The sequence below is a fragment of the Notechis scutatus genome, chromosome 5 (genome assembly GCF_049901735.1).
Source record: "Notechis scutatus isolate UNSWTSFEM ecotype Mainland chromosome 5, rNotScu1.2, whole genome shotgun sequence".
Lineage (NCBI taxonomy): Eukaryota > Metazoa > Chordata > Lepidosauria > Squamata > Elapidae > Notechis > Notechis scutatus.
This window is the reverse complement of record NC_142013.1, coordinates 90,286,232-90,310,753: the sequence shown is the minus strand read 5'-3', so window position 1 is coordinate 90,310,753 and position 24,522 is coordinate 90,286,232. Positions and strand designations below refer to the sequence as shown.

Below are 24,522 nucleotides of genomic sequence, written 5' to 3'. Positions count from 1 at the left end.
GGTGACATCACTGCTGCCATTCAAGGGATGCCTGAAGGGACTCCTTTCATGTCTCTGTTATTTTCCCACCAAAATGACACCTATTTATCTATTTGCATTTACATGCTTTTGAACTGCTAGGTGGGCAGGAGCTAGGATAAACTAACTTGAGCTAATTCAGTTATTTTAACTGAGTTGATAATTTGAATTGAATCAATGACTGGAAATGGACTGTGGTATGACTTGTATGTCCCTTTAGATATAACTGTGAATTCAAACATTTTTTGTCCTTTAGAGGATATCCCATTTAACGATTTGTGATGGGTTCTAGTTCCAGATGAAGAGGATTTAATACAAGAAGGGCTGCAAGTTAGGAAGGGAGAGATCCCTTTAACACTAGATATAATTGCATAGTGTAGTTCAACTGATTTCAGCATAAGGCAGAAATGAAAATGATTTCCTTGCTTCCTAGACCTGTGCAGTGCAATCCCCTTTTTGTTGCAGAACTGGGAGGAACTGCTTTTCTTTTACTCCTTTTGATGGGGTCAGGTAAGTAGTTTTGATCTATTGGCAATAAATTACCATCAATTCTGGCAATTTGGGATTGAATTGACAATACAAACCTTGTGAAAGATATTTAAAAATCCACTTTATTTAATTTTCCTTTCTTTTTGCCTGATAATAGAGAACATGAAAGTTTGCACAAAGTTATGCCAATTCAGTTTGTTGTAAAAAGTCATCATCCAGCTACTTATTTTATTTAGTTGTATTACTGATGAAAACTGCTAAAGAAATAATTGAATGACAACCAACCACTTCATGGCAGTGTTTGTTTATTTATTTAAAAACCATTTGAGGCTAGATTTTGGAAACTGTTCTTCATTTGTTCCTCTGATATTGATATCTTCTATGGGACAATTTTGTTAGATTTCTTGAATCTTGAGATTTTAATAATATAGCATATGGCACTGGTGAGAAAATAATTATTGCTCAAATATCTTATCTGTGGCCATTTGTTGGGGGGGGGGGAATGCCACTGAAAATGGTTAAATAAGTCTGTTGTGCATAGTGGTTGGACAGAAAATAGCTGATGATTGATGTATCAACTGTAGAAAAATGTTGTCTGAGTTTGTATTTTATTGACTAAGGCCATGCATCAAATTTATCCCAGTGCTGAATTTCACCACAGAGCAGGCTGTTTCAGACCAAATAATGTTTTCCCTGAAGTGAAATAACCACGGTTTCAGAATTTTCCCAAAGGCCCTATTGCCAAAACAGAGGGAAAATGTTTGTGATTTATATAATATTTATTTTTTTATTTTTTATTTTTATTTATTTTATTCGTCAATCGCTTACAAGATAATAGGTATAAAGTATAAACATGAGTAAGAATACAGGAAATAGGTATGAATAAATGAGGACCATAGGACAGGGACGGTAGGCACGAATTTTACCCCTTAATGAGAGGGACAAAAGTGAAGGGATTTCTTTAACAGACAGACTTGACCTTCCACCTGAACAATACTTGTGATTAGTATCTTAGAAGGTAGAGAGAGGGGAGGGAAGAGACAGGTTTGCATTTGTAGACTGTAATTCTTTGTTACAGCATCTTGTCTTGAACAATTGTGTGGTTGACATTTTATTAATTCTATCTTCTAATCTGGACACTATTCTAATACTGTTGGGGACACCCTTCATTGATTTCAAAGTGCTATGCTTAAAAGGAGTAGATGGGAAAGTTTAGTGAATTAATCCTTCTGCTTCCATTTCAATCCCTAACAGTTCAGCTCCTCATATTCAGGAAATGCATCTCTTCCTTGCCCACAAATTCTTTAACCTATTCATCTGGAAATTGGCAATGCATCTGATATTTAACAGCATCTAAGTGCTTTGAAGCATATTGTAAGATTTTTTTAAAAACGTTGCTGTCATTTTAATATACTGTAATCAATATTCTGATTGAGAAGAACAAAAACCTCAAATTGAAATGAATAAATACTACTATACACGTGTTGCTTCTTTACTCCTCCTCCACAGCCATCCCATCTTATTCTGCCATTTGTTGCAACAGGCATGCAGAGATGAGCTCTGTACATGGAGAAATTTGTCACATGCATGTGTTTTTCAAATATTAGTATAATTTGAAAATGAGAAGGAAACAAGATTATATGTGTTATTTTCAGGATATATCCTTTATGTTTCTTTAAATATATATGATATAAATTTATAAATATATGTGATATGAATATATATGATATATACTCAAAATTTAATGGAAGAGATTGTATTATATTGCTAGTCCATGTATTGCTAGTCCATGTATGATATGCCATACGCTAAATAAACAAATAAATTTAATGGAAGAGAGATGTTCCTAATTGTTCTAAATGTTCTTACTTTGCAGCCAAGAATAGTTGACTCATGGTTTTTGGTTTTGTTTTGAATTTTTGAATTTGACTCTCAACTTCTGCTTTGTTGATTTTCAGGAAATTGTTCAAAGTTTATATTTGTACATCATTTATGGTTAAATTCATGAGATTTATACTATCTGGACTATAAAATTTTTATATAAATCTTTTTAAGAGTGTTACACATGAAGTTTGTTTTGTGATGGCTGTGATGGTGCAGTCCTTAGAATGAAGTATTGCAAGCTAATTCTGCTGACTGCCAGCAGTTCGATTCTCACCGGCTCAAGATTGACTCATTCTTCTATCCTTCCAAGGTTGGTAAAAAGAGGACCTGGTGGCAATATGCTGACTCTCTAAATCACTTTAGAGAGGGCTGTAAAGCACTGGGAAGCAGTAGATAAGACAAAAGACAGATACCATGGGAAGCAAGTTTAGAAATAGTTCCATTTGGTATGGTTGTTATACAGAAGATATTTTGGCAAAATAATGTTTCTGGAAAATCACTTTGTCTTTCTCAGAAGTTATATGCTTAAAACCTCAGGAATCCCTCAGATTCCCATAATTTTGAAAGGCAAAACTCCTGAATTTATCCTTTAATATGTATGGGCATTGTTGAACACTCATTTATAGAGTTGATCTATTGAGTAGTGACACACTATTATGAAAGAAATACACCCCCCTCTGGTATTGTAAAATAAGATGAAGACATATAAAATTGTGATGTTATGGTTTGGTAATTAGATTTCACAATACTGTTGTGAGATCAAATCTATAGTCAATAGAAGTGACAGATGTGAGGTGCAGTGCTGAAATATTGATTTGTCACCCAAAATGTCCCTCACTTTCACTGCTTTCCTCACACTTGTAGTAAGAGTCATGGGCCTTGGGCAAAAAAAATAAATAAATTCTGCCAGTCGAATAACAGCTGGCATTTTTTATTCTGATAAACACTGTACATTGTAGTATCTGATGGTCCTTCCACAGCTGCATTAAAGATTACTTTAACAAGGCTACTCACTTTAACCTGTGTAAGTTCTTGCTGGTTTCTTGGTAATATTCCACTTTGACTTCTATTGATAAAATTTTAGCTCTCTGTAGGAAATGTATGTTTTTCTGCACATTTACTTTGCTCCAACCCAATTCTAAATGCATCCAAGATTGTGAGGATTAACTCTGCTGAACAAAAGACTTAAAAGGCTGCTTTTAAGGAAATTACTTTTAGAAGGTATAATCAGGCCATTGTCTCTTTAGTTCTGTTCTTGGCTTATGCTACACTCTTTAGAATGATCAACTTGCCCTCCAAGTACATTGGCAACAAACCATGAGCCAGGAAGAAAAGTGGTGACAAGAGTGTGGGTTATGTGCAAATGTGTACAAAGCTGATTTAGATGATATTTTTGTAGATTTCTCCCTTATGCAGAGGATAAACATGTTGTTAGCGCCCACCCCACGTTTTTGCCTTCATCTCCGGAGTGCAGTATTTCTTCAATTGGAGACCATACCCACAAATCATGTTCCATAAAGGTAGAAATTTGATTTCTGAGTACAGACTTGGAATTTGTGTGATTTGAACCTCTGTGGAATGAAGAATAATCTCTGAGAATAACTGGCCATTGGAAATGAGGAAGGAAGTAGAAAGCTGTTCAAGTGTATTTTATGTTCCATCATATAAGAAATGATCTATACGAGTATTGTTTGACCTGACCCTGGGCCTTAGATCAGTCAATTGTGAAACAAAGGCTCTTCATGAAAGCCAAGAAAATAGAATCACAGAATAAGTGTTTGTGTTTCATAAGAAATCACAAATTGGACTGAAACAGTGTGCTGGAAACAGTATCCACTAAGAAAGGCAACAGGGGAGAGAATAAAATATGATAAGGGCTTTTGCTGAAGAAAATATAAAAATAGTTAGAGCAATTTTTACATGAAATATTTTGTATCTGTTTTTCAAAAAAAGGGAAGTATTTATTTGGTTGAGATGTTGTTACATGATAAGTTTATTAGATTCCAGGTAGTTATAGTTTTAATTGCTTTTCTTCCTTCTGCATTTTTTTTCTCTTATATCCCGCATCTTCTTGGAATCAAAAGCTTATGATGGGGATGTCAGAGAAATTAATACTGTGTATTTCCAAGTTTGTGCTTATATCTGCACATAATTCTCTGAAATCTTATTAGAAATAAATACGTTTTATAAGGCAAGGCAAAAAAGAGATTTCAACAAAATATCAGGTCAAGATGACTTCAGAAGCATTTAACTATAGACTGGCCTCCAGTTTTATATCAAAACAATGGCATCCATGACCACCCTGAAGATTGGTTCAGCAATCCCATGGTTATATTATATAAGAACCTTGGAGTCCTAACCCTGACCAAATGCATGTAGGAATCTCACAAGTAAGTCCTCTTCCATGTAACTTTCTAAAAAGTGCTCTGAATGATTGATGGTTTTGGAAATAATATATATCCATCAGAATGGTTGGCCTTCCCTCCATGAATTTGTTTAGCCATTTAAATAATCATTAGTTCTGATGGCAGAAAATTCTATAATTTTCCTGTACAATCAATGATTTACAACTCTAGTAGCTATATGGATATCTCAATGATCTTGGAAAACTGTGGTTTCTTATCTCACTTGCCTGTTTGGAAGTGCCATTGGAGAATGGTGCATCCAAACCTCCATCTGTGAAGAAACTGTAAATATCCATGTTTCCAAACTATCAGTTTAAATATCTTCAGCTTGCTTAGACCACAGTAAAAAGGTTATAATTCAACATCTGGACTTGCAATAGCATAATCTCTTGCGGGATTGACTTAGAAACAATCCATCAAACTTGTCCAATGACCTCTAGTGATCAAAGGTTGGAAACTGATCTTCTATCATGACAATTTATAGTGAAGATTATATGCTTTGCCCTGAACACCCTGACTGCTTCAACCTTCAAGTTTCCATCTGATGCTCTAATCACTTGTCTGCCCACCCAAAATTCTGTTCTGATTGGGACCTACATGAACAGACAAATTACTTGGTTTCCTATGGCAAGCCTTTACTTATTGCCCAACCATGATACCTATAATGCAAAGGTATAGAGCATGCATTTTAATTATTTCACTTATTTCATTCTGCATAAATCCAAAACAACTTCTGATCATCACAGTAATTTGGCAAAATGCTCAGGTTTAGGTTTTATTTACTTTTAAATTTGTATTTAGGGCATATTTCTCTTTTAATGCAGTGTTGGGAAGATGAGGGTTAGCATAATTTTACTTTAATTCATTGTCATATCGAGTAATGGAGTGGATAGAAGAGACACCCTTTTTTCTAGTGATGTGCATAAGAGAGCTACATTAAATTAAGTAGAACTCATATAAATTATTCTCTGTTAGACTTTTGGATCTGAAAACACACAGGTGAGTGTAGGACAGCGTTAGTTACATAACATAAAGGGAAGTACTGAATTTGCTTTAAGATATGGTATGCTATGGGAATAATGGCTTTCACCTTCTGTTCAATCTGCAGCAGAGCATTTTAAATGTGGCTAAAATCTTGAAGCGCAGAGAGAATGCATTTAAATAATTGTGGTGTCTGGAGAGATCAGCACATTAATGAATAGATTAAATGTAATGAGGATAAATAAACTGCTTAAGATTATGCATTAATGGTACTGCATTTACAAATGGGTATGTGTTTGATATTCACTTATCGGTTGGTTCTGTACTTTAGCAGTCTGGTCCAACATTTTGTTTCACAGCAATAGAAATTATTAATGTCTTTGAGCCCATGCAATAAACACTTTAAGGCTGGAATAATTCATAATGTGGAATAAGGATGCTCAAATGCATGGCTGTTCACCTTATGTGAAGCTTCCATAAGCTTTTCAAATAAAGCTAATGCTTAAAATAAAGTTGGAGGTAGCTGCCAAAGTGACCTTTACAACTGGTGTTGTTTTGTTCTCCTGTCCTTCAAAGACCCCTCAATTTGCTGGGGATCATCAGATTTAGAGTGCCAAGGACCAGTTCAGCCCCTTTAGATTCTTTAGTTCAGCCCCTTTAGATCCAGAGGAGTCACCTCGTTTTAAACTCTTTTGCACAATGCATAGTTAAATCATAAGCTTTGCTTCACCCATTGCGATGACTACCAACTAGGCTGGTTTTAAAACTGGATTAGACAAATGCATGAAAAGCCAGGATATTGATGACTATCTGTCTCATTGATTATGTGATGATTGCCTGAATCAAAGGCAACCAACTTTCAATATCAGCTGCTGGGTACTAATTTTAGGAAAAATCTGTTTCAAACAGCATTAATTAAATGCTACAAACAAACTAATACAGCCAACCCTTTCAAATGCAGAGCAAAGAGAAAAATTACAATCTGTTATCAAATGATTCGTAAGGGCACAAGCAAAGACTGTAAGTGTATGTTATTATTTTTTAACTATCTCAGTTGGGCTGACGGTTGTCTCTGAGATCTTCAAATCATGATAGACCATTCCTTCCAAGATGGAGTCAATGTTTTTCTGATACTTATTATTTAGATACAGGATTTTAAGTCTTCTTTGAGACAATTATGAATCAATCATGGGGATCAAATTAAAGAGTAAAGCTTCCCTTAAGTTGAATTGAAAGCTGTAGCAGATAACTTCATAGGTGCATTACAAAAGTGGCGTGCAGTTTATATCACTGATATTCCTTAGAAGTTTTCCATCCATCCAAACCTCACTCATTCCTAAATACCTAACTTCTCTTCTCATAGAATATGACCAATGAAAAAATGTTAATTTTCTGGTTGCAAGATGTCTGTTGGTTTACTATGGTTACTTCTGGATATTGTAATACTCTGCTTTGAAAAGCTAGATATCATTTTATAAATGTATGACATAATACTCTCGATCTTGGGACATTGAATTTTCCCCTTTCTCCTTGGCTTAGCTATTTTCAGAGAGAAAAAGAGTAGCAAATGACAAAGTGTGTCACAACATTGCAATGCAGACATTTCCCTTTTGCATTGTACACTGCTCAAAAAAATAAAGGGAACACAAAAATAAGACATCCTAGATCTGAATGAATGAAATATTCTTATTAAGTACTTTGTTCATTACATAGTTGAATGTGCTGACAACAAAATCACACAAAAATTATCAACAGAAATCAAATTTAGCAACCCATGGAGGTCTGGATTTGGAGTTACACTCAAAATTAAAGTGGAAAAAACACTACAGGCTGATCCAACTTTGATGTAATGTCCTTAAAACAAGTCAAAATGAGGCTCAGTAGTGTGTGTGTGGCCTCCACGCGCCTGTATGACCTCTCTACAATGCCTGGGCATGCTCCTGATGAGGTGGCGGATGGCCTCCGGAGGGATCTCCTCCCACACCTGGACTAAAGCATCCCCCAACTCCTGGACAGTCTGTGGTGCAATGTGGCATTGGTGGATGGAGCGAGACATGATGTCCCAGATGTGCTCAATTGGATTCAGGTCTGGGGAACAGGCGGGCCAATCCATAGCATCAATGCCTTCGTCTTGCAGGAACTGCTGACACACTCCAGCCACATGAGGTCTAGCATTGTCTTGCATTAGGCGGAACCCAGGGCCAATCGCACCAGCATATGGTCTCACAAGGGGTCTGAGGACCTCATCTCGGTACCTAATGGCAGTCAGGCTACCTCTGGCGAGCACATGGAGGGCTGTGCAGCCCCCTAAAGAAATGCCATTCCACACCATTACTGACCCACTGCCAAAGCGGTCATGCTGGAGGATGTTGCAGCAGCAGAACATTCTCCACAGCGTCTCCAGACCCTGTCACGTCTGTCACATGTGCTCAGTGTGAACCTGCTTTCATCTGTGAAGAGCACAGGGCGCCAGTGACAAATTTGCCAATCTTGGTGTTCTCTGGCAAATGCCAAATGTCCTGCACGGTGTTGGGCTGTAAGCACAACCCCCACCTGTGGACATCGGACCCTCATACCACCCTCATGGAGTCTGTTTCTGACTGTTTGAGCAGCCAAATGCACATTTGTGGTCCACTGGAGGTCATTTTGCAGGGCTCTGGCAGTGCTCCTCCTGTCCCTCCTTGCACAAAGGCAGAGGTAGTGGTCCTGAGGCTGGGTTGTTGCCCTCCTACGGGCTCCTCCTCCTCTCCTGATGTACTGGCCTGTCTCCTGGTAGCGCCTCCATGCTCTGGACACTACGCTGACAGACACAGCAAACCTTCTTGCCACAGCTCGCATTGATGTGCCATCCTGCATGAGCTGCACTACCTGAGCCACTTGTGTGGGTTGTAGACTCCGTCTCATGCTACCACTAGAGTGACAGCACCGCCAGCATTCAAAAGTGACCAAACCATCAGCCAGAAAGCATAGGAACTGAGAAGTGGTCTGTGGTCACCACCTGCAGAACCACTCCTTTATTGGGGATGTCTTGCTAACTGCCTATGCTTTTCACCTGTTGTCTATTCCATTTGCACAACAGCATGTGAAATTGATTATCAATCAGTGTTGCTACCTAAGTGGACAGTTTGATTTCACAGAAGTGTGATTGACTTGGAGATACATTGTGTTGTTTAAGTGCTCCCTTTATTTTTTTGAGCAGTGTATATTCCCAATGTTGCAATGTTCTATGCAAACATATAAGGAATAGAATTTCATCATTATCCTCTTACTTTCTTTTTCTTTCCCTTATATTGAAATGGGGTTCTGCCATCTGTCATCTCTAACTCCAAAGGGACTTCCTTACATGTATGAATGAAAGAAACCAACAAAAGCTACTAAATGATAATGCTTTGATGCCCCCTTTTAGATTCTATTCAGACAGCATCCTACATAATAATCCTACATAATACTCTACCTGACGGAAAGGAAAAGTATGGTTTTGATCAGAGGTGGTATTCAGCAGGTTCTGACCAGTTCTGGAGAACTGATAGCAGAAATTTTGAGTAGTTCAGAGAACCAGCAAGTATCACCTCTGACTGGAAATTTTACAGTATCCTTCCCCTCCCATGCTCACCAAGCCATGCCCACAGAACCGGTAGTAAAAATGTTTGAATCCCACCACTGGAGCAGGGGTGTCAAACTTGTGGCATCACATTGTCATCACATGACATTTTGCAACTCCTCCCCCTTTGCTAAACTGGGGGTAGGCGTGGCCAATGTGTGACACCATGAGCCATGAGTTTGACACCCCTGAACAAGAAGGGTTTTTTTCAGCTTCAGACTTCGAAGGCCTACTCACGCTAACATTTTGGTTCATAAGCAAGAATTCAAAGTATTACAATCAGGGATTTAATATACAAACATATCATCCTCTTCCAAATGCAAAAACAATAAACATAGACCCTTATATTACAGATGTGGAAACCTTCAATAATGTTCTCATGTAGTCCAAGTATATAGTTTTCTTTTTCATTTTCTCACCTGTGTTACACCAATTTTGAAGTTTTGACATTTAATGTTTTGGTATTAAAATTTACCATCAAATATCTGTTTCAAATACATGCATTTACATTACCTTTCTTGAGATTTTAATTTTTATCTGGATAATAATGATGAACAGGACAGACAGTCTAGATTGCAGCCAAGTATTTCTGCCTATTAAGTCAAGGAGAATCAATTTGTTTTAAGGAACTGAAAATTCTTAATTCTAACTATATCAAATGTTAATGCCTTTAAAAGTATTTACAGCAATTTTATGAGAGTATTGTTTGGTAGGAAATAATATACAGATTTATTCAACTGTTATGCAACATTCTACGCAAGATTTGCTGAATTTGGGTTATTTTATCTAAGAGATTCTGAAAAGGCTATTTCTTTTTTGGAATTTGCTCCTAATTAAGGGTATTTCAATTTGTATAGCAAACTGATTCTGGCAGTTTTGATGATATAGATATGTATTGTGATATGGAGCTCTATTCCAATGGCCAAGACAAAAATTGTTTTTGATTAAATTAAAATACACCGATTAAATTGCATCAGTTTTGTCAGTGTGTCTCTACTCCATTCACTTGTGTTCTAAATGAACTAAGTTCTAGTTGTAAACTGAATCCTCCATATACTACTTGACCTTAATTAAATTGCTTTTCCTACTTCTGCCATATGTGAGGATTATTTTTAGTTATTGAAATGGAAACATCTCCCAGATGTTCTTATTTTTAATTATTCTTAAACCACCGAAGTAACAAGTGTTCCTTCTACCAGGGGAACATTAATCACTAATATCTTATGTTTTGTGCTTAGCTTAGGTTTACTAGTTATGGGCTGTATAAATCTTGATTACAGTTTTCTGTGTCTGTTTAGTGGCTGTTGGCTTTTGGAAGCTGTGATCCTGTAGTCCTGAGTATGGTTCAAATCTCTAAACAATTGAGCAAATAGTCAAAAAATTAAATTGTGAAGGTATGCAAGTATATTTCCTCTTCTCTATACTTGCCGTGGCTGAATATTCAGAGAATGGACCAAAGATTTACATATACTGGAACTACATGTAGCAGGAAGAAATATATCTATATCTATTATAAAGATTGTAGTAGGATATTAGCCCAGCTCCACAAAGGGGAAGATATCATAAAACATCATGTGATGGCAATGTGACGTGGCGAGTTTGACACCCATGTGCTACTCTATGCATCAATCTGTTAGGCTTGTAATTTTCAGATTCTCATGCTGCTTAAAAAAAAATATTGTGTTTTTCTCCTTGTATATTCAGAAAGAGGTAGCTGGCCTTTGTCTAAGCTCTATCTACTATTTCTCTAAGCCTCTATCTACCAGTGGCCCAAGACAAAGTTGTATTGATTGTGGGAATATTCAAAGCATAATGATTTTGTATTCCTGGCAAGATCCTTGTTTGCATTTTGGCTTAAGGAAATTCAGCAGAGAGATGTCATTATTTATGGTGATCATAACATGGCAGCTGTCTACTTATTTCCATAGATTAGAGTACTTCAGTAATGTTAAATAAATATATAACAATATGAACTTTCACAATAATTTGGGTAATTAAAATAGCTGGATATTATATTTTGGAGAAGAGAGAAAAATGTGTGTTTTTATTGCATTGCTTAATATAAACCCAAACTCAAGGCCCGGGGGCTGGATCTGGCTCGCAGGTTGCTTAGATCTGACATGCAGGCCCGCCCTGGAAACAGCAAGGGACTGGCCTATGGTGCTCTGCCAGTGAAAAGTGAGCTAAGGAGGGCTATGTGCGGCCCTCCTGGGCTCCATTTTGGGCCACAATGGCCTCCTGCAACCAGAGGTGGTATTCAGCAGGTTCTGACCAGTTCTGGAGAACCGGTAGCGGAAATGTTGAGTAGTTTGGAGAACTGGAAAATGCCACCTCTGACTGGAGATTTTACAGTATCCTTCCCCTGCCACACCCACCAAGCCACACCCACAGAACCGGTAGTAAAAAAAATTGAATCCCACCACTACCTATGCGTAGCCTCCTCAAGCTCTATTTTTGCTGGCAGAGGGCTGTAGGATGCTGTTATGGACAAAAATGGAGCATTGATGAGTGACATCAAACTGGCCATGCTCCCCCAGCCCTGATGCAGCCCTCAATGAAATCAAGTTTGACACCCCTGCTGTAAAAACTGCAAAAGAGCATTAAAATCTCATTATTGAAGAACTGGACCTAGTTTTGATGTGCTGAAAACATCAGTTTTCTTTAATCTGTTGTCCTCCAAATGCATTCACTTTTAGTTCCCTTCAGCCATCCTATCTTATGGGTGCAAGGCCACCTATCCAGAAGGAATTGTTCATGCCAAAGATTCCAATTTGGGCCAAATCATGAATGTTGCCATCAAAGAAAGCATACCAAGCCCAAAGACGTTTTCTATAGGCAATTTGTTAGGGAAAATTTGTTATGGGTCAGTCCTAGGTTAAAAAGGTGGTCTCATTAATTTTTTTTTGACTTTCTCCTCTTGTTTCAGGCAGCAGAGGAAGGAATGAAGAAGGATGAATTAGTTTTCTTTCATCCCTTCTGAACACATTTGTGTTCAAATTATTAGTGATTCAGATCTAAAATCCGAAGAAACTGATAAAAAGAACAGTTTTGGGATTCCACTTGTTTAGAGCCTTCTACTTCAGAGGATACAATTCACTACAAAGGCTGCATGTTGTTGCACATCCGTGTTAATAGAGCACGTTCAATAGATGTGAACAACTAAAAGAAGAATGAACAAACAATTCAGAGTCAAACAGCTGGCTTTCTTTGAAAGCTGATTTTTGCTTGAATTTAACTGCTCCCCCACAAAGAGAGGCCTAAATCTATTAAGTGAACTCTATGGAAATTCAGTGGCAATTCTTGAAGACACAAGATTTATGTAGGTCTCAATAAAACAGTGAAAGAAACAGCATTCTTCCAAAAAGCTTCTGAAACAGTGGTTGGTAAAGCAGTGTATTTAACTGATTCTCAAGAGCCTCCTAGTTTAATAACCTGTCACGTTACAGTACATCAGATTAGAGTATAGTCTTGCAGCTATAATATAAACTACAGTACCATGAAGTCATAAGGCATAGTAATGAGACATCCCAGGCTGGTGTAATGTGGCCTAATGGCTGCAGTTTGTGTTCCCTTTGACAACACATGTACTAAAACTGAAACATGACAGAGAAGATCTCATTCAAAACAGGTTTCTGTTGGATATTTCCAATTAGTGTGATATAGAACAGAATAGAATAGAACAGAACAGAATAGAATTCTTTATTGGCCAAGTGTGATTGGACATACAAGCAATTTGTCTTCCAAGCATAAGCTCTCAGTGTACATAAAAGATATAAGTGATAAATCATGATCATCATAAAAATTTATTCATCATAAATCATAAGATACAAAACTTAGTGATAGTCATAAGATACTAAATAAGCAATCAACCTAAATTATACTAGGAAACTAAATAAAACAATGTAAATCATAAAGATACAAGTAAAAAGTTATAATCATAAGTATAAAAGGAGATAGGTAATAGGAAAGATGAGAAGAATAATAGTAATACAACCTTACTAAATAGTTTGACAGTGTTGTGGGAATTAGTTGTTTAGCAGAGTGATGGCATGGAGGAAAAACTGTCCTTGTGTTTAGTTGTTCTGGCATGCAATGCCCTATAGTGTCATTTGAAAGTAGAAGTTGAAGCAATTTATGTCCAGGATGTGAGGGGTCTGTAGATATTTTCACAGTGCCCTTTTTGACTCATGCAGTATACAGGTCCTCAGTGGAAGGCAGGTTGGTTGCAATAGTTTTTTCTGCAGTTCTAATTATCCATCGAAGTCTGTGTCTGTCTTGTTTGCTTGCAGAGCCAAACCAGACAGTTATAGAGATTAAGATGACAGATTCAATAATTCTTTTGTAGAACTGTATAAGCAGCCCCTTGGACAGTCTGTGTTGTATATAGACATTTGCATACTCGTAATACTACGTTCCGATTGGACAATCACTACTGCCTAGTGATTGGTGGTTAACAACAGTTTATGATTGGCTGTCCAAACGGCGGGAGGTTTAAAATAATGCCATTGGTTGCGAGCCGCGAGCAGCCACTATAAAAAGAGGCTGCCGCGGCTCAAGTTTAGTTGAAGTTACTGACAGTTAAATAAAGAGCTGAACTCAACTACGGTCTCGAGTCTATCTTGTTCTGGCGATAGAACAGTTTGAGCTTTCTGAGTTGGTGCAGAAAGAACATTCTTTGTTGTGCTTTTTTGATGATGATGATGTTTTTGATGTTAGGTGTCCATTTTAGGCCATGTGATATTATAGAACCTAGAAACTTGAAGGTTTCTATGTTGATACTGTGTTATCTAGTATTGTAAGAGGCGATAGTATAGAAGGGTTTCCCCTAAAATCTACCATCATTTCTATAGTTTTGAGTGTGCTTATTTCAAGATTGTTCTGGTCGCACCACAAGGTTAGTTGTTCAACCTCCTGTCTGTATGCAGATTCATCATTGTCTCAAATGAGTCCAATCATATATGTGGTGATATTTCCCATAATACATTTGCATATATTTGCACTGTGAATGTTTTGCAGTTGTGGATGTAGCATCAAAACATGCTCAGCAAATATAGTGAAAGAGCAGGCTTCGTGATTCGAAAGAAGGTTGGGACAGTCATAACGTGTCTAATTAACAACAGGGAATTTGAAATAAAGTAGGTTTTACAGATAATCTGTAAGGTTAGCTGCAAATATATTTCTCCTCTATTCTTTTCAGTCTGTAGAAGCTATAACAAGAATGGAATTGGTCAGGGAAGTAGGAGTATTTGCCTGGATGTTGGTTGGGTTTAAAATCAGTGCTATTTAAAGAAGAAATGCTTTTTAGCGAGTGGTGTCTCTGTCTCCCCACACCTAAGTTGAATGCTTAATTATAAAATTACTGTGGGGTAAATGCCTTCTTCACCATGGTCAGGGAAATGCCTTCTTCACCATGGTCCTTCATTTTGAATGTCGGTTTTGATGTCCATATTCCCCAGTGCCTGCCTTAGAACAGATTTCTCTAAACGAGTGGCCTCCAGATGGATGGGTTCAGTTTCCATAATATTCCCAAGATCCCATGGTGAGCCATGGTTCTAGATAGCCCAAGGCTGCTTTCCAATTTTTCAAAAGTTATCTGTATTTTCAACAATTGTAATCAAAGATTAATCCATACCAATACTCTGTCTGATATAGATTCAGTATTAGATCAGATCTAAGCATTTTTATCTGAAATGTTCTTATACAAATGTCATTGTATGTTGTGGACAACTCTTCCTCCATCTGGCTGCTTTAGACTGCAAAAGCTATTGGCTATCCAGAATGGCTAAGCCAGTTACCATAAAGCTGGTACGACACCCAACACTCCTGCCAATTTTGCAAATCTTTAAGGGAGAATTTGACAATCATTTGAGATAACTGTCCCTTTGAGGCTGTTTTGTGAAGCAGTACAGTCCCTTTGCTGCCAAGAAAAATGGTTTGCTTTTCTATGCAAACCTCTTCAAAAACAATTTTGGCTTTTGTTAACACTCAGAGGAGGCTGAGACAGCGATTTCTACTATAGTTTAATCAATCTCCCCACTATTTAATTTATAGTGTTTTCATAGCCTCATCCAACTACTGCTGAAGTGATAGAAAGATTGTTCTCGTTGTTCCTATTTTGGCAGAACAGTTGAGAAGCTGTATATTGCTAGTAAGGAACTGAATACAAAATCTTTAGCTCTTAGAAAAACTGCAAGAAATTTCTGCACACATATGAAAAGTGCTTCTAATTCCTTTGTCAGTTTTCTGGGTATCAGAAGAAACTTCTGCCTTTGAAAGTAATGAAATCACCTAAGAGGAAAATAAACAAACAAGCAAAAAAATAAGACTATGGTGAGAGACATCAAGGTGATAGGAAATATTTGTGTTGTGGCAAACTGTGTTAAAAAGCAAATTATGTTAACTCCACAGTGTGAGACAAATCAAAGCCAGCTCGCACAGACCAGATATTTGATGATGGCTGCACCATGCTTTTGCTATTAATGTCTTCAAGTAAGTCTCCTCACTGATTTCATTGTTTTGAAGTTTTCTTCTAAAGCAGGGTGCTAAAAGCTTTTGAAACAGCTTTTCCCCCTTCCTGTATGATGTTAATAAAAGGAAATGCTCATCCCACCTCACCCCTTGAAAGCATTTAAAAAGCAATCGAAATTCATGATGCAGACATAACAGTGAGCTTCCATGCTGTAATCAGTACCATAAAGGGCCTATAATACAAAGATAAACATTTGAATTTATCGCAATGCAAAGCAGGCCTGGAAATATCAGAAGGCAATTTGCATTTCATATTTTCCCAGTTGTAGCTATGAACTCCTAAACAACAGCCTACCACTTCCATAAAGTAAAATGGGGATTTGTTAAATGTTATCTTTCAAGCAGTTTTATTCATTTTAGGATACTGAATAAAATGTGTATGCTGTCACTTGGATTTTCCAATTTCCAGTGGTGCAAGATTGAAGATTAGTATTTATAGAGTATGTGTTGGGCATTTGCCACCCCTGTTCAGCTCCCTAATTTATAAGCTTAAATAGCATCTTTCATGCTATACTCAAACAAGAGCAATCAGAAGTATTCAAAATACTTCTGATAATTTACACAGCTCCATAGACCTTATAATAACTAGTTTTGAAATTTTTTCCATGGTGATATTATTTCCAACATCTTACTTCTCTAATAAAAATTATTTTCCTTTCTTGTCTAAAATGTTTCAAGGTGCCAGCATTCATTTATGGCTTTACTTGCCTCGGTGACCTCTCAACGACATTTACAAACGTTACACACCTCTTGATTTCCCATAAGTCACCTCTGGATATATTCCTCAAGGCATATCCATTTTTCAAATGCATACTGTTAGCTCTCTGAAAAATTGTTCTGCTGACAAGTGCAAATATTCAGGTTTTGATCTAAAACGTACACAACCAGAGCTTGGGTTTTGAAATAATACTTCAAAAGTTAATTTGAAGCAAACTTCTCTAACACAGAGCAAATCTAGATGATAGTGGCCCCACTAATTGCTTTTCAAATATAACAATAAAAACATTACAGAGAATATGAAACAGAAAACTATATTTCTTGATCATTATTTTCCCTGTGTTATGTATTCTATTAAATTAGTGTTTAAGCCCACATTTTTATTATTTTAAAGATAATATATTAACAAAAACCTATCTGTAGATAGATTGCTTTTCCAGATACTTTTAATGGCCATTTATAACTATATGGAGACATGCAGCTAGAGCTGACTCAAATGACTCTTAAAGATGGATGTTGGAAATTCTGTACAGTATAAAGCCTACACAACAGAGTGCACAGTCCACATGGGCCTTTCTGCTTAACTGTTATAGGAAACAGAAACAATAGGACAGAACAATAGGACCTAGAGTACTGGTATATACCATAGATGCAGCCTTCTAAACACTGCCATCTACTGGTTGGCTTCAGTTGTTGCATAAAATACATGAACATGTATTCCAACACTGAGAAGTGCTTTTAATAATAGGTCTGAATGTGCACTTAGTGCACTCAAACAACTTACTAAAGATCTGGAAATCCAACAATATTGGGCTGCTCTTCCCAAGAATGTTCTTTTGAACAGCCTTTAAAGCAGTAAGATACTTATATTAAATAACTGTCCCTGTAATCTTCATCGGAGTGCACTATAATATACTTCTCACAGCAGTTTTGGAGACCAATACAAAAAAAACCCAAAACACCATATGAGTTGAGACTGTGTCCCTGTACAGTGTAGACAAAGGGCCATTGAAACTACAGCTCATGCCCTGCTGTAATGCATCTTCCATAGGGACTCATGGACTCAGTTTATAACACCTCGCCAAATAAAATACCCAGGAAATACTGATCTCTTCTATGTACAACTTCTGTTATCAAATCACAATGAAGTAGTTTATCTGCATTCTGTTATATTGCATGCAAAATTAGGCAGACTGTCCCTTGACCATAATATATTATTTTGTCTGTTCTTAATTTTGTAATTATTATTGTCCTTAATTTTTTATTTTTAATGCTGATCTGTGTCTGTAATAAAAATTGATTGAAAAAAACCTAATTTCAAAGATGTTTTAAGCAATATTTAAAAAATTCAATTTTTACCAATTTGTGCATATATATTTAGGAATCTTCATCTGCCCGTACAAGAATCATGTCCTTAAACTATCTCTATTATAATATCGCTCTATTAATTGTGTGATCTTAACTGATTATTTGTTTATCAAAAAAGAAAGAAGAGTTCTTAGTTTATTTGTGTACAAAACAGTACTGTCCATCACAGAAACAATCTGATATTCTCTTTCGTTGGAAATAGAGCCAATGACCACTGTGGAATGAGGAGTTGGCAAATGGATCAGCTTCTCAGAATTCCTCTCTGGACTAAGGAAAGGACCTGGGATTTCCCTGAAGTACTCTATACAATGGCTCCTCACATAAGACAAAAATCTCTGGCAGGCTTTATTGCACTGGGAACTGAAATAAAGCCATCCCTGCCCAAGCCATGGTTTGGAGCCTTTGAAAGGACAATGGGTTCACACATTTCCTTTTTTAATTATTTAATCCAGAAGCTCCAGAAAGGCAACTTTCCTTACACTTGGTGTTTTTCCTTCTATCCTACGTGAAATACGTTTTATGCAAGTTCAAGGATTTACATTTCTATTTTGGAATAAATAGCAAAAGGGTGATTAGAACATTGGTTTCATAAAAGTTATAAGAAGACTTTTCTTTCTTTTTACTGCATTTTTTTCTTTTTGTATTTTTCTTAGCTTAGTTCATTTTTTTATCTTTGTATCTGTAATTTCTCCCTCCCTCCCTCCCTCCCTCTCTCTCTTCTGTGTCTCCCCTCCAGTTTGTGTGTGGTGAATTGCCACCCAAAAAGATCATCATCACCTATAGGTCTTGTACTTCTTCATATACTTAAGTTATTAGCTGATTTACAATACTCACCCTGTAACTTTCTTTCAGTTCCTGTTCCATATAATTTTTTAAAGAGATGTATATATCTCTCCCAGATATTGGTTTCTAAGAACACATATGGATAAACCTGATAATTGTGAAAAGACTTTGTAATATATTTATACATTTTGTATTTATATTATTCATTCTTGGACTTTGCTTTATTTAAACTAAAACATAGACCCAAATCCTACCACTTTTACAAAATTCTTATTCCTACTTCCTATACTTCTCTTTTTATAGAGGTAATTTCAGTGATTACATAACATTTATTTTAATTGTATATAATCCTATTGCTGTTCGATAACTTTTGTATATAATCTTTTTTGTTATAACCTTTAACAATTGTTAGTATTTTACATTTAAAATGATTTAAAAATAAGGGTAGTTCAACATATATATATTTTATATATAGTCATTGATAGAACCAATTATCTATTTTCCCAGATTGATCACTCAAACACGATTTGGAAAATTAATAGTACTAAATAACTATAATTAATTAAAGTATCAAGATGTCAAAAAATATCAAAACTATTCATAGAAAAAATATTTCATACCTACAAAAAATGACCTCTATTTCTAGATGCATTGTGCAACAAGTATATAAAGTGGAATGTTTGATGCTCCCTGAGCTTGGCTGTTGCATCATCCAATTAGGTAACATCATCAGTGCTATTGAGTACAGAGTTTTCTCCCTGTTTATACACAAAGGCTTGCCCTTTGTAGAGAATGTTTAGTTTGATTTGTTAAAGTTTTCTCTGTGGCTATTTTTATATATAATATTTTATACATATATATTTACAGACCCCTCATATCCTGGACATAAACTGTTTCAACTCCTATCCTCAAAACAATGCTGCACACCAGAACAACTAGACACAAGGGCAGTTTTTTCCCCAAACACCAACATTCTGCTAAACAAATGCTGTCCAACTATTTACAAAGTCTGCGCTACTATTACTATTAATCTTCTCATTACTCCTTATCACCCATCCCCTCCCACTTGTGACTGTATGACTGCAACTTTGTATCCTTACAATTTATATTGACTGTTTCCTAATATGATTCAATTGCTTATTGTACCCTATGACTATTAAGTGTTGTACCTTATGATTCTTGACTCTGACAAATGTATCTTTGCTTTTATGTATACTGAGAGCATTTGCACCAAAACAAATTCCTTGTGTGCCCAATCACACTTAGACGATAAAAAAATAAATCTATGCTCTATGTTTCTATTCTATTTTGGAGAATTTACTCAGCTTGTTTTATTAGGGAAAAGGAAAACCCAACTGCATGCTAAATTCCAAAATCCTGATTAAAATCCAAATAAACTTCTTGAATTCATAAAGTGGAAAAAAGCAATTAGATTAGAAAGTATGATCTCCTTTAAGTCAGTCCCAACACCTGGTATATCCATGGGCATGTCCTTATAATTTTCATGGTATCAACACAGAAAGTATTTTGGGGTGTAGATTTCTTAATTTTGTTACTTGAAGCTCTCTTATCTGATATAAACTCAGACAATCTCTTCATTCTTGCAGTGTTTGTTTTTTAGAGTGAAGACAAAGGAAGGTACCTTCACAGGGTACCTTCCCTGTGGAAGGTAAAGAAAAATGGCCTTTGAAAACAGTAGGGAGACTGCATATTGAAAGGCAGGGGAGATCCATGGAATTTGCCAGACCAATTCTTAAATACAGATCATCTGCCTGTAATCCACACTGTATAACAAATATTAATACAATTGAGTGAGTCCAGAGATATTTTCATGGGAAGAGTACTCTACTCCTCAGCTTGCAATAGAATACCTTATGCCACCAGGCTTGAAATTTTGGACCTAGATAACTTAGAACTACACCACCTATGGTCTGACCTAAACTTAGTACACAAAATTGTCTGCTATAATGTCCTACCTGTCAATGACTACTTCAGCTTCAACAACAATCACACGGGCAAAAAATAGATACAAACTCAAAGTAAACCGCTCCAAACTCAATTGTAGAAAATACAATTTCAGCAACAGAGTGGGTCAATGCCTGGAACTCATTACCTGACTCTGCTGTTACATTCTCAAACCCCAAAACCTTAACCTTAAACTGTCTACCGTGGACCTCACTCCATTCTTAAGAGGTCTGTAAGGGGGCATGCATAAGCGAACCAGCATGCCTACTGTCCCTGTCTTACTGTTCCTATTTATCCATACTCATTTATTATGTATATACTTATACCTGTTTATAATTATATGTTTATATGTTATATTCATACATACTTGTTTTCTCATATATGCTTAACAAACTAAATCAATAAATAAATTCCAGAAGGAAGGAAGACACAGAAGTCCTCACCAATTGAAATCCCATTGCCCTCTTGTAGTGTCTTCATTGCAGAACCTGAGCCAATCATAGATTACCTGAGTTTCCTATGCCAGTCTCACAGCTTGTTGGATCAGGTCAACCTTTGCATGGCAACAAGGCCAAGATTTCTACTGCTTTGAAGCTTTGAGTCAATCACGGTGGAGTGTGTGTTGACGTTTTGTTGGGAATGCACCATTGAAGGCATATTCCAAAACTCATTCCATACTGGATGATAAAATGTAGTGTTGATGCAAATATAAACAATATTCATTTCCAGATTCAAACTGGGTTTCATACTCCTGCTCTCTGCATGCAAGTTTTTGTGAAACTCATATGTACTTCAGTTGATTCAATTTTATTTTACAAAGGCAATTGATGGATGAAAAATAATTTGGAGTTGATTTCACAGTTGGACACAGATTGTCTCTACAGTTCATTAAATCTGCCTGGCCCTTTTTCCCCCCCAGACCTTTACACGGGTTTCTATAAAAAAGTGCTGCTGCTTTAGGAGAGCTATTCACATTCGGGAATGGATTCCTTAAAACAATGTATCTTTTTACTCAAGCTTGTAGAAAGGTCTGTAAAATTAGGTCTGTTTTGATGACTAGGAAAGACATGTTGTGCCAACATGAAACACAACATTTTTCAAAAAAATATTTTTTGACTTTATCTTCAAAGCATGCTCAACCCTTGTTGGTAGTATTCTTATTGCATTTTGCCTTGTATTCCCATGGTGCTAATAAAACATAATAGGGCTGTGATGGCAAATCTATAGCACGCGTGCCAGAGACGGCACACATCTGTGAGCATGCGAACTGTCATCCCAGCTCAGCTCTGCCGTGCATGTGCACAAGAGCCTCCCACTGGCCAGCTGATCTTTGGGTCTCTGCCACACATGCGGGGTGCACACATGGGGGGGGTCACACACACATGCGCAGGGGTGGGGTGTGTGCAAGGGGGTTGCACGTGCATGCGCTGGGGTGTGTGCACATGGGCGGAGGTGTGCATGCATTGCATTTTGGGAATGCACTCATGCACGTGCTTGGGGGCACTTGGTGCCGAAAAGGTTAGCCATTACTGTAACAGAGTGTATGTTGTGGTTAAGTAACAACAAATCCTCTGCATATTTCCCTAGAGGTAAGATCCGCTAAACTTAATGAGATATATGTGTGAGTAAGCATGTATAAGACTGAACTTTTGGATTATGAACTGAGATTCTATGATCTGAGAAAGCAATTTTAGAATTAGCTTCCCCCCTTTTTGTTTTTTGCACTGAATTGGCTGATAAACATGTTGACTTGTCCATTGGAATTTCCGATGCTGGGCTCAAAATACTGTTTGTCTGATTTCAGATTTGGATCCATTTATCTAATTCCATGATTGTCCTAAAACCAAACTATTGTCATCCATTCAAGAGGGATATAGGATATAGCTACTTTTCTCAGACCTAATGAGCAAGGTAATTATGACAAATTTTTCAAACTAAGCCTCATATGTGATGCTCTGTTACAAGATGAAATTTAAAGCTCATTCAGGCTCTCAGCCAAGAGATGTGTGGGGAAGAAATGAAATGATTTAGCATAAGGTTATAGATATTATTCTTTTCTTTTTCAGTTCTTCACTTCAACTTTCATTTATACCTAATCATCAACTGTATGAACACCTGAGTAGACATAGCTGGATAATTAAGTACATCTTAAACTAAAAATGAATCATAATTTTACCCCACCTTCTATTAATTGCTAATATTCATATACAGTGTGACTCTATTTAATTATATGGCAGAAACTTGCTTTTCATTAAGCAGTACAATTATGCCACCAAAAGGGTTACAAATGTATTGAAAATAAGAATGCTATGACTGATTTTGATTATTCACATCAATCAATCCTAGAGGATTTTTCACTAGTGCAGCCATCTATCCACTGGGAATGCTTCTGCTGTATATTGGATTGTGGAACGATAGTAATACATTAGATTCCAAGAGACCTTGGTAGTAAAAGTCTACTCGAATGTATCTCAATACACTTGTATAACTCACTGCCAGTTCAAATTTGATGTTCACCAGATAAAGACATGGATAGCTTCAGTCTCCATTAGAAAACTTTATCCTTGAAAGGATTTTATTGCTGGAAGCTGCATTTATCATTTGTAGCCTATGTAGGCCATCAAACTCCTCCCTTGAATTGCTTCGGAGACCTCCTCATAATTCAGTTTTTTTGTGGCCTGGAACTCAAACATTGTTTTCCTATCTTTGTACTTTGAGACATAAGCTCTAACTCATGCTGGTCTGGCTTTGATTGACAGCCTGATTTGCTGATTAGTTTTTCCATGTGCTTTGGTTTTAAGTACATCTTTTTGCAATTAGTTTCAGCTTATATTACTGTTGTGTCTATACAACGCTTTGGATCTGATGTGATTTGGAAATGGCGCTTCTGTGTGTTCACACAGAAGCAAACACAGAGCATTGAGTAGTAACTCATTTAAGGCAGCGGTCCTCAACCCCACTACTACTAGGCCTTGAGTCTTTTGGAACCAGGTTTCAGAACTGGCGGGTGAGCATTCATGCACGCATGTGCATCCTCACTCATGTGAGCAGCAGGTAACTGCTATATGGGGGGGTACATTTCTATGAGCGGCATACATGTGTGCCGGCCGCTCATGCAAAGTTTGCCGCATGCAAACTTCTCCACTGTACATGCAGAAACATCCCCTCTCCACCCCATCAGCCTGTAAAGCTGAAAAGGTTGGGGACTCTGATTTAAGCCACCATGTCTATTTTCCAGGATCATGGGGATAAAATGGAAATGTTGCCGAGACATTTCCATTGCATCTCTGTGAAACAGATGTGGGTACTTTAATTTGTAATATACAGGCCCTGTGTACTTGCCTGTCTTCTGAAATGTCTCTTCCTAATCAAGACTTCATAGTCCTAATAACACTTTTGAAACTATGAATTCTGTTTATGATTAAAAACAAAATGCATAGCCATAAAAGGTAGGAAGTGTAAGTTTTTTTTCTGATTGCTCCTTGTTTATTTAACCATCTTAGTCCCTTGCTTTGGACTACACCTGTGTGCCCTCACTTTGTGTATGTGTACTTTGCCTATGTGTATTTTTGCATGATAATTTAGAAGAAAAAAAAAGAGTGATTGAATCATTACAGATGTCTAAATTTCTTATTATTATTATTTGTCAAATATGTCTTCGTGAAAAGGATAGATGCCACATTGTTTGAGCATCTGCTCTTCCTATCCTCTGTACAATTTTCATTTTCATTTATCTTCCCCTTCCCTCTAATTTTCTTCTTGATGTCAGCTAAATCTCCGGCA

At 36.9% G+C, this 24,522-nt stretch overlaps 1 long non-coding RNA gene across 2 annotated transcripts in view; it reads left to right on the top strand.

Annotated features, from left to right (window-relative positions):
• The first annotated feature begins 2,565 nt into the window (after positions 1-2,565).
• The window catches only part of LOC148130576 (uncharacterized), a 253,470-nt gene continuing 231,513 nt past the window's right edge, over positions 2,566-24,522 (top strand). For both annotated transcript variants that reach the window (XR_015749902.1, XR_015749903.1), the window contains exons 1-2: positions 2,566-2,701; positions 4,588-4,781. This is a non-coding gene — a long non-coding RNA (uncharacterized LOC148130576). The remainder of the gene's footprint in view (positions 2,702-4,587; positions 4,782-24,522) is intronic.